This window comes from Neolamprologus brichardi, chromosome 23 (assembly GCF_056152115.1).
Source record: "Neolamprologus brichardi isolate AB-2024 chromosome 23, ASM5615211v1, whole genome shotgun sequence".
In the NCBI taxonomy this organism is placed as follows: domain Eukaryota; kingdom Metazoa; phylum Chordata; class Actinopteri; order Cichliformes; family Cichlidae; genus Neolamprologus; species Neolamprologus brichardi.
The window spans coordinates 20,371,862-20,384,563 of NC_142125.1; the positions used below are offsets into that span (position 1 = coordinate 20,371,862).

The following is a 12,702-nucleotide window of genomic DNA, read 5'->3' on the forward strand; positions in this document are numbered from 1 at the left end:
TCAGCCTTCTTGGATTCCCTGGGTGGGGTGCTGGAGGGTGCTCCGTCTGGGGACTATGTTGTCATACTGGGAGACTTCAATGCTCATGTGGGCAACGGCAGTGAGACCTGGAGGGGCGTGACTGGGAGGAACAGGCTCCGGATCTGAACCCAAGCAGTGTTTTGTTCTTGGATTTCTGTGCAAACTACTGTTTGGCTATAACGAACACCATGTTCGAAAATAAGAGTGTCCATAGGTGCAAATGGCACCAGGATGCTCTAGGCTGCAGGTCGATTTTGTAATCACATCACCAGACCTGCAGGGCTGAGCCGTCAAATGATCACCACCCGGCGGTGAGTTGGATCAGGTGGCGGGGGAGAACACTGGACAGATCTGGCGCACCTAAAAGTATAGTGAGGGTGTGCTGGGAACACCTAGCAGAGGCCCCAGTCCGTGAGATCTTCAACACACACCTCTGGCAGAGCTTCAACAGCATTCGGAGGGAGACTTGGGACATTGAATGCAAATGGACCATGTTTAGCACCTCCGTTGCCGAAGCTGCTGCGCTGAGTTACGGCCACAGTGTGGTTGGTGCCTGTCGTGGTAGTAACCCCCAAAACTGATGGTGGACACCAGAGGTGAAGGGATCTACCAAGCTGAAGAAGGACTCCTGTAGGGCTTGGTTAGCCTGTGGGACTTCTGAGACAGCCGATAAGTACCGACAGGCCAAGCAGAATGCGGCTCAAGCAGTGGCTGAAAAACTTGGAAAGAGTTTGGAGAGGCCAAAGAATTTCAGACTGCCTCATGGAAATTCTGGCAAACCGTCAGGCGACTCAGGAAGGGAAAGCGGTGCTCTACCTGCACTGTGTATAGGGCGGGTGGAGCGCTGCTGACTTCGACTGAGAAAATTGTGGGGCAGGAAGGAATACTTTGAGGATGTCCTCGACCATCCCACTGGCACTTCTTCCGTGAAGGAAGCAGAGTCTGGGGACAAAGGGGATGACCCGCCTATCTCTGGGGGCGAGGTCACTGAGGCAGTTAAACAACTCCTTGGTGGCAGAGCCCCTGGGGTAGATGAGGTCTGCACTGAGTTGATGAAGGCTCTGGATGTTGTAGGGGTGTCCTGTTTGACACGCCTCTACAATGTTGCATGGAAATCAGGGGTGGTACCTCGGGATTGGCAGACCGGGGTGGTGGTTCCCATCTTTAAGAAAGGGAACCGGAGGGTGTGTTCCAATTATAGGGAGATCACACTCCTCAGCCTCCCTGGGAAAGTCTATGCCAGGGTACTGGAAAGGAGAGTCCGTCCATTAGTCGAACCTCGGATACAGGAGGAACAATGCGGTTTTCGTCCTGGTCGTGGAACACTGGACCAGCTCTTTATCCTCTCAAGGATACTTGAGGGTGCATGGGAGTTTTGCCTTGAAGGTGCATGGGAGTCTACATGTGTTTTGTGGACTTGGAGAAGTCATTCGACCGTGTCCCTCGGAGTGTCCTGTGGGGGGTGCTCCAGGAGTATGGGGTGTGTGGCCCATTGCTACGGGCCATTTAATCCTTATACAACCGTTGCAAGAGCTTGGTCCGCATAGCAGGCAATAAGTCGGACTAGTTCCTGGTGGGTGACGGGCTCTGCCAGGGCTGCTGTTTGTCACCAATTCTGTTCATAATTTTTATGGACAGAATTTCTAGGCACAGCCAAGTGGCGGAAGGCTTTTGACTTCAGTGGTCTCAGAGTCGCATCTCTGCGTTTTTGCGAATGATGTGGTTCTTTTGGCTTCATCTGGTGATGGCCTCCAACTCGCACTGGAACGGTTCGCAGCCGAGTGTGAAGCAGTGGGAATGAGAATTAGCACCTCTAAATCTGAGGCCCTGGTCCTCAGCAGGAAAAGTGCCCACTCTGAGTCGGGGACGAGTTCCTGCCCCAAGTGGAGGAGTTTAAGTATCTTGGGCTACGTTCACACTGCAGGCGAAAGTGCAGCAAATCCAACTTTTTTGACCCTGTGCGACCCATATCCGATCATGGTATGACAGTGTGAACAGCACAAATCCGATATTTTCAAATCATCCGACCTGGGTCACTTTCGTATGTGGTACTGAATCCGATACATACCTGATGTTTTAGAAAGCCACTGCTGTTTGAATGGTCATGTCGCATTAAATCTGTCTTTTATGTCACTGACACAAGACAGACGCCAATTATCAGTGCCGGAGAAGCGCCCGAGAAGACATCGCAAATGCTTCCTGGCCATCCCGTGTAGATGTTAGTGAAACAGTTGGGAAGACAGTGTTGGAGAAACGTGAACATTTTATTTGTACTGTATAATCTGCAGATTCTGACAGAAATCAGCAACTATCATTTGAAGCACCGCTCCTCTCTAAAACAGCAATAAGGATAATTATTGGGCCATATGTAAATAACAAAATAACTTTATAACTTAAAGCAAAACTGGGAAACGTAAAGTCCGAAACAAGTCTTTATATTAAGGGCCAACAGTCAAACAATATTTTTTGGTCTGGATCTAAACAGAGCGCGTTGTGTGTGACGTTGTCTTTTGCGCATGCGGGCCGCTTTGAGGGTTCACACTAGAGCGCGTTTGCTGTCACATTTTATTTGTAGTGTGAACAAGCAGACAAAAAAATCGGATTTGATCAAAAAAATCGGAATTGAGCATTAAGACCTGCAGTGTGAATGTAGCCTTGGAGTCTTATTCACGAGTGACGGGAGAAGAGACAAATTGGTGCTCCAACTCCAGTGATGCGGACCTGTTTGTTGTGGTGAAGAGAGAGCTGCGTGTAAAAGCGAAGCTCTCAATTTACCGGTCAATCTATGTCTCTACCCTCACCTATGGTCACAAGCTGTGGGTATTGACCAATAGAACGAGATTGTGGATACAGCAGAAATGGGCTTCCTCCAAAGGGTTGCTGGCCTCTCCCTTAGAATTAGGGTGAGAAGTTCAGTCATCCGGGAGGGGCTCAGAATTAGGGATGGGTATCGAAAACCGGTTCTTGTTGAGAACTGGTTCCCACTGTTTCAATTCCTTGGAATTGTTTGCCATTTTTGCAAACGATTCCCTTATCGATTCCAGTCGCCCCGAATGACATCACCACGTTGCGGAGCGTCATTTACCTGGCAGGAAACACGGCGCCTTTAAGCGGCTCAAACGCTAAAAAGTTTGGTTATACTTTACGAGAACGGATGACAACAGGGCAACTTGCAATACTTGCAAAGTAGATATTTCATTTAAAGGAGGAAACACTACGAATATGCAAAAGCATTTGCTCACAAAACACGCGATGACCTTAAATGAATGTCTTGTTTTTAATTCCGCTCCAGACTAGTGAATCTCAACCCAGCAGCAGCGGTAACGTTTGCACGTCCTCTCCCGTTAATGCGGCAGGTAAATAATCAACTAACAGTGCATATTATGTTAGCGCGATCTGCCTTATTACAAAACCTGCCATTACTGTGCGTTTAGGTGACCATGATGAGAGAGACAGACAGAGTCTGGCTCAGATGCTGGCAGTTCTCACTGCAGTCTACGGGTAGCGTCTCCTTTCAGGCCTAATGTCTAGACTAACGTCACCGAGCAGTGGCAAAAATCTATTTGCCACAGCAGATGGCCCTGATTTTCGGTAAGTGAATGTGTTTAATTGTAGGCAGGGACATTACTGCATATTCTTGTGTAATTGCTACAGAATAATTTATGTTATACTTTGTTATTGCTACAGAAGAATATTTATTTTATTATTTTACATTTACAATTTTTTCCCCCGGGGACCTTGTGACACCACATTGAAGAGCCATAGGCTGCATCTCTTAAGATCTCACTGCTGGGTTTGTAAGGCCATGCTACTCCTAAATTTCTATCTTGTTCAAAGAGAAGATATAAAACAAAGTTCTAAGCTAATCAACCTTAGTGTTCTCATTTTTTAAAAAAAGAATCGATAAGAGAATCAATAAAGAACCGAATCGTTAAACAGAATCGAAAATGGAATCGGAATCGTGAAAATCTTATCAATACCCATCCCTACTCAGAATACAGCCGCTTCTCCTCCACATCGAAAGGAGCCAGTTGAGGTGGTTCGGGCATCTGACAGAAGATGGCTGGATCGATGGATGGATCAATGGGCTTCTTACAACAAGGAAAGGGTGGAACCTAAAAATTTCTTTACCAGTAATTAAGATGTGCTAACACATTTGGTATTTACTATCAAAAGTGTAGCATCACATTGGTCAGTGGATCTGAGGTTTAACAAAAACTCAATTGTTTCTTTTGTGAAATAGAATAATCATGTAACACTTACACAGCAGTGGCAGCACCACCAATATCCCAATGCTTGCAGGTCCTAATTGCACTCTTTTGACTGGCTGATTATTGCCATCCCATTTTCCACACACAACTCCATCCTCACACGTGCATACTCGAACCCAGACTCTCTGTGGTTCTGGGCAGGCCTTTCCCTGCTGATCTTTAATCACCAGTTCCACCTCATAGATACCCGGCCACATGGAGTCTTGAGCCCGCAAGATAGCCGCAGTATCTGTCAGAAACCACACAGAGATGTTACACATGTACAGAATGAATGTATATTATTCCTGAAATGACAATCTTACAGATTAAATTAAATAGAAATCAGTTTTATTTACATAACACAAATTCACAGGGTCTCAGCGTGTTTTAAATTCTACAGCAAAGAGCCTACAGTATTAGAGAGAACGCCAGCAATCGGATGATCGCCTATGAGCAGCACATGGTGATGGTGGGGTGGAAGAAAACACAAAAGTTATCATCCCGCTCGTTGGGGGCACATGGGAAGTGAAAAGAAAGTGTAAGGAAGAAATGCTCATCATGGGAAGACCCCCACCCTTTAACAGCACAACATTAGCAATGGTTCAGGGGGACATGATGTAGTCCTAACTATAAACTTTATCAAAAAGAAAAGTTTGAAGGCTAAAAAGTCGAGAAGATCTCTGCTTCCCCAAGCCAAACAGTTAGGTGGTTAGACAACAGAAAGCTGAAAGTTGTCTCACCATTCCCAGACCCTATCACCTAATAGCGAAATATTCAAGACCTATAAAGATTTGAAAAAAAATCTGGATTTAACAGGGAGCTGATGAAAAGAAGCTAATATAGGAAACATCTCTCTTTCCAGTATTGCTAGTGTTCTTACTGCAGTTTTTCACTGACTGAAGGCTTTTCAGCTAGCTTTTAAACCAACCTGATAATAAGGAATTATTATCTGAGCAAGCAAGGTAAGCAGTGCTTACCAAGTGAAATCTAAAAACAGACACCAACTAACACCAGCCAAAGTAAAGGCAATCTCTCCTCATATATCAATAGGCATTCTTTGTGATAAAGCTTCTATCATCGTTTGTTTGCATCCACTAACCGGTGCAGCTGGCAGCATTTTCGTATTGTTTGCATTTATATTGTGGATGAACTTCTGGTTTTTGACAACAGACTGGTGTAGTTTGCATGCTAGACAAGATGTTGCTGATTCTGTTTTTAATATTCAGGGAGACCTGCAGGAGGATAGCTAATCAGGGCTAAGTTACTCTGGCCCACATCAGCTACATGGATTTCTTCTTTTTTTTGCAACTTTTTTCAACAGGACTCTAAGATAGAGAATGCTACGCATACAATTTGCAGGTCATTGAGCAAAATGAAGATTTGAGAAGGCACATTTAGTTCATGATAGGAAATATGTCACTCTGTAAAATAGTGTACGCTTAACAAGACCAACTAGTGGGACACCATTGTGCATTAAATCAGAACAGGACAAAACACAAAGAGGAAGTGCAGAATACCACAACTATTTGGTAGTCCACTGGAGATTGACAAGTTTACTGGTAGTTTAAGAATATAACCTCTTATTTGTTAAAAAAAAAAAAAAAAAAAAAAAAAAAAAAAAACCTGAAGTAAATTTGCTTTACAAAATGTGGAAAACAGAAATATAAGGTGATAAACTAAATTCCAACATATCATGCATTTATGTATATATGTATTATATTTTCTATTGTATTTATTCTATTGTATATTTAACTAGATACATTTGAAATGATTGGAAGTAATTTCCTCACCATTTAGAGTCTCCATGTGCCATTTCCCTTCAGTATTTTCTGGGATAATCTCAAACTTAAAAGGAGGTCCATTAGGATTTGCATCCTCATTGTTAGCATTCACAATAATAGAATTCTCAGTGGTGCACATAGTCTTGATGTCACTGGTCACGATAGGGCAGTGGTCATTAAAATTGTCCAACTGGATGGCTATGGTACCAGTAGCTGTTTTAGCAGGTGTGTCTGTGATGTAAAAACAGAAATAATAATATATAATTCATCACTTTTTTTTTTAGTTTTTTTAGTTTTTTCCTTTCTTCAGAAACAGGCTAATGGCATTCATTCTGTACCTTTTGTAATGCAGAGTACTTTGGCAAAATATGTCCCATTGACCAGGTATGGAGACTCCCTGTCAGGTATCCTGTTGAGTTTGATCTCAGCTGTCTCTGGGTCAATAGTCAACCAGTTATCTGGGTCTGAGCCTTTGGCATACCTATATCAGAGATAGGCCACAAACCAGTTATTATTGTACTTAGGAAGAGAAGATAACATGTAATTCTTGTTTCATGTGTATGCACTGACCTGACATTCTCAGCCAGTTCTCCGGTATCTCGATCTATTGCAGGATTGCTAGCAACAACATCTGTAATGTTGAAGGAGGTGTCTTTCTTGGAGATGGCTATAGCTTTGACTTTGGGATCAAAATGTGGCCCCTCAGGCTGGTTCTTTACATTGATTTTGATGGGATAGATTTTATATTCTCCCCCCCATTGCCAAGATGATCCTCCAGAAAAAGGTGGGGCCTTGTTCCTTACAGTTAACCCCAATACAAAGTTCTTCACATTCTCATAATCCACAGGCTGTGAAATGCCAGACATAAAGAATAAAACTGAAATAGTGGATTGTGTAAAAATAAGTATGTCATGTATTATGAGTGTATATGTCCTCATGTAAGGGGCATCCTGCCAGCATTTAATAAATGCATCCCACAACACACTGCATAACAACACATAATTTCTTCAAAATTTAGTCTGCTGTACCTTATCAAGCATTAAGATGCCCTTGTTGGTGTTGGGGTCTGTTTTAATGCTGAAATACCCGCCTTCATTGCCTCTGACAATATTAAAGACAGCTTTCCAGTTGTCTGTGGCCTTCAGATCTAGGTCCTCTGCTTGGATCCTCATCACCTCCACACCTTGTATGTTCTCCTCAATGCTTCCTTCATACTGCAGTGGAACACTTAAAAGTTATTTCAACATTTTTTATGACACTTAATGTGTTCTTTCCTGAAATCATCTAAAAAGGCCTTTGGAAACATATTCTAACACATTGAACACAAAGTATATCATGTTAATATAGAGGACTGTGAGGAAGAGAAGTACCTGCTCTTTTTCCAGAGTGGGAAGGTTGTTGTTCACATCACGGATGTTTATAGTAACATTGCCTGTTCCAGTGTTTCCTTCTGGTAAACCTTTTAGGTCTTGGCCTTTTACAGTCAGAATGTACTGACCACATTTCTGAAATCAGAAGATTGTATGCTGTATATTACAAGACCATAAGAGCAACTGAAGAAATGTTTGGGCTGTCCAAAGTTAGACTCTCAGACAAATTTGTAAAAGGGACACATTGGGGTGAATTCACTGTTATAGTTGTGGTTTGCTAATCAAAAGGTTAAGCATTAACATTACAGTCCCATAGACTGCTGCAGTTAAGCTCATTCTCTATCATCAACAGAGTTGCATATTATTGCTGACCCTGCACATTAACTTGAGTGCTTGTGATACTTAATTTAGTGCTACATAAATAGATTGAACAGAATGTGCTGCAACCACTTTGCTCTAACACCTTGTTGAATGAAAAAGATGCATTACTTTTTTTTATCTAATCATACCTCTCTCTCCAGAAGAGTGTTTTTAACAAAGATGGAACCATCATCTCTGTTTATGTAAAACATATCGTCAGGTGGATTCTGATTTATGATGGTGTAGGAAATCACAGAACGTAAAGACCATGGTTCATCAGCATCAGTTGCTGTTACTTTCATCACAAAACTACCTGAAAAACAGCATGAAATGAAACAGTCATAAAACTTAAAACAAACAAAAAGAATGGCATTAAATGGCATTGTTTGTTTTCTTGTGATGTAAAACAATGACTTACTTTCCACTAGAGCTTTAACTTGTAAAAGTTTAAGTCATCTGTAACACTATTTACTCAATATACTGGCCAAACTTTTAGAGGCTTTTATAGATTCTTACAAATATAAACTTAACTATATAAGAATTCAGACACATTTGTTAACTCTAGACTGCATTTACCTTACATGATAACTCAATGTTTTTTATGCTATCACCTTTAGCAGGTCATTGTAAAAATTTGATCACCCTGCAAATACAAAGCCACAATCCTTTCTTTAATTCATTAAGAAATCATGTAGTATTACATCTCCATACATTTACGACGGGATTTATACCATTGACCTTCAGGACTGAGCTCATCAACTTCACCAGGCTTTATTTGCCCAAACACTGGAGCATTGTCATTCTCATCTACAATCTGGTAAAGGTACCAATCCCTTTCTTCTGCAATCGTGCCATTAGCAAACTTAATTACAAGCGTTAGCTGAAACGTGGAAGAAAACAACTTAAACTATCTTGTCTTTCTCATCTATCCTATCATAAACCTAAAACAAAAAAGTGTCTGTAGTAGGGGTTTCTACCACCACCGAAACTGCAGTTTATATCCAGTGTTGGGTGTAATGCGTTACTAAGTAACGCATTACTGTAATTAAATTACTTTTCCACTAAAAAAGTAGAGTAACTAATTACTGTTCATTTTTAGGTATTTTAATTACAGTTACTTACAATGTACTTGCGTTACATTGTAAAATAATTAAACTCGCTGAATATCATTATTTAATTTCAATAATTTATCTTCTAAACGTAGAAGTAAACTCTGCCGCTTTAACATCTCTGTAGTGCAGATGCACGTCATTTCGCGCCAGTTTGCTGCACAGTCGTATTCTAAAGCAGAAGATGTCGGACTTGGCTGAAGCGTGTGGCTGTTTCATGAGATGGACATATTCCCGTCTCTTCACTTTTCTGAAACAAGCAGACAAGAATATTACAGTAATATGTAAGCTATGTCCTGGGGAGAAAAAACTATCGGCTGCTGTTAATAGCACGAGTAATCTACCGAAGCACCTGACACAAGAGCATAGACGAACACTTCTGAGTGATCCTTGTTCGTCATCCATGGATAACACCGCGGCAACTCCTGCTAAGCAGGCAAAACTTGATTTTACTTCAGCAGCACAGAAAGCGTCTGAAGGTGAGCTTAAAAAAATAATTGCAGGCTACATTGTGGAAGAGATGCTACCGCTGCGTACTGTAGAGTCTCCGTCTTTTAAAAAAATTATTTATTATTTAAAGAGTTTAGTTTCTATTGTTTGTCCACTCAAGGTTTATAGGGATTTTAAGAAGTATTTAGTTACATTACTTATTCAGTAATTAAGTTACTTTTCTGACACAGTAATTAGATAAGTATTTTAAATACAATATTGACTAAGTAATTAGTAATTAATTACTTTTTTAAAGTTACTTACCCAACACTGTTTATATCCGTGTCTTTTCAGACTCATAGAACAAATGTAGTGTATGTAGACTTTGAAGGAGCTGCTTTTGAGCATCAAATATTAGTGAAACCAACTATGAGACTAAATGTGAAATATGGTCATATATGAGACACATGAGTTATGGAGTGGATCAATGGTCAGTTAAAAAAAATTGCAGAATATTGTGATGGCATAGTGAACTTTACCTTTTAACATTTCAATATAAATTGACCCTATCCTGTTTTTTTTTTTTATCCTGTCATCAGAATAAAAAAAATGTATTGAATGTAATACATATTTAGGATTTCATACATTATAATCAAATGTATGCTCTGTGAAGGTAGCTGATCCTTGAGTTCAAGTAAAGGTTTGTGTTAGAGTTTGTGTAAAGTTTGTGTTTGTGTCTTCTAAACAAATTAAAATCAAGAGTTACAACTGATAGTAAAGTGGCAATAAAATAAAGAGTTTAGCAAATTGTTGCTAAATATTTCAACATTTAACACATGAAGGAAAAAGTGTTAAATCTTATGAATGCAATAACAAGGTACAATAGAAGAGAATCACAAACAGAATAATAGGGGATGAATTCCCTGTCGAGAACTTGGGTCAAACGGATGTGTCCAGTATGAGGGTCGCTCACAAACACATTGAAGGGGTACTTGTCTGCCCCAACACCTGTCAGAGAGTATGTAACATATTCATATTCTGAGTAAACCTGAAACACACAGAATAGCACATAGATAAATACTTCAGGGTTGGCAGACCACCATCTATTTGTCCATCTAATGGCTATTAAACATTATTTGTTTTTGAAAATCAAAAAGTTAGTACAGTCAATCTGTTCATGGCAGCTAACTAGAAAAAGAAAAAAGAAAAAATGGCACACCACATTTTCCAATTATTATTGCAATTTCACAAACCTCACCTATGGCCAGCTGAGCTCTGAGACCTGACACAAAGAAGGCACTTGTTGATACAAGGGACTGAAATGACCTTCCCCTGTAGGGTATCTAGACTCTCTCTTAGATATAGAGCGAGGAGCTCGGTCATTTAGGAAGAGCGCAGAGAAGAAGAAGAACTTCAAAATGACTTTTTTCATATATAGTACAATATGGTAATTACTTGAGAGCTGCTTCTTCCTGCTTTATTGTGCTTTAGAGTTAGCACAAAAAATTAAAGTTGGGAAACAGTAACTTACTTTTTCAATGTAGTCTAAATTAGTGTAATCTCTATTTTCCATCAGCGTCTTAGGGAAAATGCACATTCTTCACTTTTTAAGTGACCTGTCTTCAGAGTTGGCCATCAGCACAGCGACAGCCTGCAGCTGTAACAAAACAGATGTTTGTATGAAGAATTTCTTAACAGAATCTCAGCTACATACAGTTAACTGGTTTATAAATTATCTCTCATCATGGGAGAAATCTTTTTTTTTTCTTTTCAGTTTTCTTATTCATTATTAGATGAATTCCTTTTAAATATGATGCCAGCAGCATTTTTCAAAAACGTCGTGACAGCAACATAATCACAATTCACTACCTTTAACGATCAGCAAGTGTTTTAATCAAAGACGTTTGGTCAGGACAAGCAAGGCAAGCAGTGACTGCTTTATTTAAGTGTTACCTAAAATTTAAATACAGGTTAACAGTCATGTATGCTGACTGTAAGCAGAGCATGAAAAACTGGTTTTATTGATGATAGCTCAAAAGTCTGTTTTCAGGATTCCCTCTGAAAGTTGTTCCCATGACATTAACTAACATTCAACTGTGAGTTTCTTAAATGACAAACAGAGAAACAGGTAATTGGAGTACTCATGACAATAGATTGACTGACATTAAAAGAACTGTAGGTAGAGTTTATAGACTGATTTATGATCAGTATCAATTAAAACCTGGTATAGCCCCACAGTGTTAAAATACTGGCCTTATTGTTTCAACCAGCTTGTGAACAATTTTATTTTTTCTCTAAAAGTTGCAGCGAGTGAGCTGTTGCAGCTTCAGTTACTGCAGTCCTTAAAGTACTAGTACACATTCTCACAGAAACAGAAAAACAGGTTTTGTTCTGAGGTGTTAGTTAGTCTTAACTACACTGTTAACTACACCACTCAGTTCAATGACCGGCCTGTGAAAACCAGCATACAGCTGTTACATGTGGATTAGAAAAAAGTGGTTTCAATAATATTATTGTTATGGAGTGCAGATCGAGCAGGGTTTGACCCCTGAGAGTCAGGAGCAGAGCAGGCCATAATCCATCAAAAAATAGCAAGTGAAAACTCGACCTAGCTCAGTTTACTCAATGACGGAATTTTACAACGGCTCCACAAAATAAAAGTGTTAACAAAGAGTCATTTGTTAACTAAATATTAATAAGTTAAAAGGAGGTTACAGCAGCTATGTTAAAGCTATGTATACAGCTATGAGTGCTAAAAAAAAAAAAAAAACCTCCACAAACGTGTTAAAACTCCACGCCAGTGTGCAGCAGCTCAGAAGAACATAAGAGGACTCACTACAAACAGCAGCAGCACAAACATCGGTGCAGAAGCTGAACTGACACTGAAAAAACTTTGTGCCACTGGACTGTAGGATGGCACTTGAAGTTGTTTAGTGCCCTTAGCACTTTTGTAAATTAAAGCTGCATAAATGATAAAATGCTGTGAAATATACAAGTCTTCTAATAAGATGGTGTTCTTTACAATGATGTCAAGTATTTTAGTAACAATTATTTTGGTCTCTGAAAGCATAATCATCCAAGAATAATTGGCAGCTTTCAAACTAACCATCAAACTAATTTATTGCCAAAGCTGACAGCAAAAAATAGCAGTGAACCAGCGCCTAAGTCTTTATTAGGATTTCCTCAAACTCTGTTACTTCCTGATTAAAACCAATGATGATCTGATAACTAGCATGTCACAGCTTTCACAAACACTATACATCAGCAGTTGTCATTTCTGAAAGCCACATTTTCTAAATATCTTAGAAAACAATCAGAGCATCGTTACACTCAAAGGCACCAAATGGGGTCCTATGATTGTTGGTGTTTATAAATAAAAGTG

At 40.0% G+C, this 12,702-nt stretch overlaps 1 pseudogene; it reads right to left on the reverse strand.

The window, feature by feature from the left end:
• LOC102788546 (desmoglein-2.1-like) overlaps positions 1-12,702 on the reverse strand; it is a 14,726-nt pseudogene continuing 2,024 nt past the window's right edge.